We start from the raw sequence: 428 nt of genomic DNA, 5'->3' as shown, positions 1-428 counted from the left end.
CGTCAGCAGGATACCAGGCAGTGTTCTGCTGTTCTCACAGAGGCGGGTCGTCGGCCTACGCTAGTCTTTATCTGGAAGCTCCGTAGAAACCTGTCTACCTTTGATGCCGTTGTTGGTATTTGAAATATTGGTGGCATAGCTTCCCATGTCTTAGCAATGTGCAAGCCACCACAGTACAACAGACTGTCAGAAGAGTGATAGATAATTTAGCATCCTTAATTTGCTTATTGTTTCTTAGAAGTAGTTTGGTTATTAGGTCCTTGTGACTTTTGAAGAAATTTCTATTCAGGACTCTATAACTTAAAGTATTATGGTAATAATATAAATGGTAGATTTATCAGATCTTGGAATAGAAATATAATGTTCCATATATATAATGAAGATATTATAAGTCATGTTTTATGCTCTCTTCAATGAGAGAATAATTT

The sequence above is a fragment of the Echinops telfairi genome, unplaced genomic scaffold, assembly GCF_000313985.2.
Source record: "Echinops telfairi isolate 266 unplaced genomic scaffold, ASM31398v2 ScPeMD7_18;HRSCAF=68, whole genome shotgun sequence".
Taxonomy (NCBI): Eukaryota; Metazoa; Chordata; class Mammalia; order Afrosoricida; family Tenrecidae; genus Echinops; species Echinops telfairi.
The sequence above is the reverse complement of the archived record's forward strand: the minus strand, read 5'-3'. Positions refer to the sequence as shown.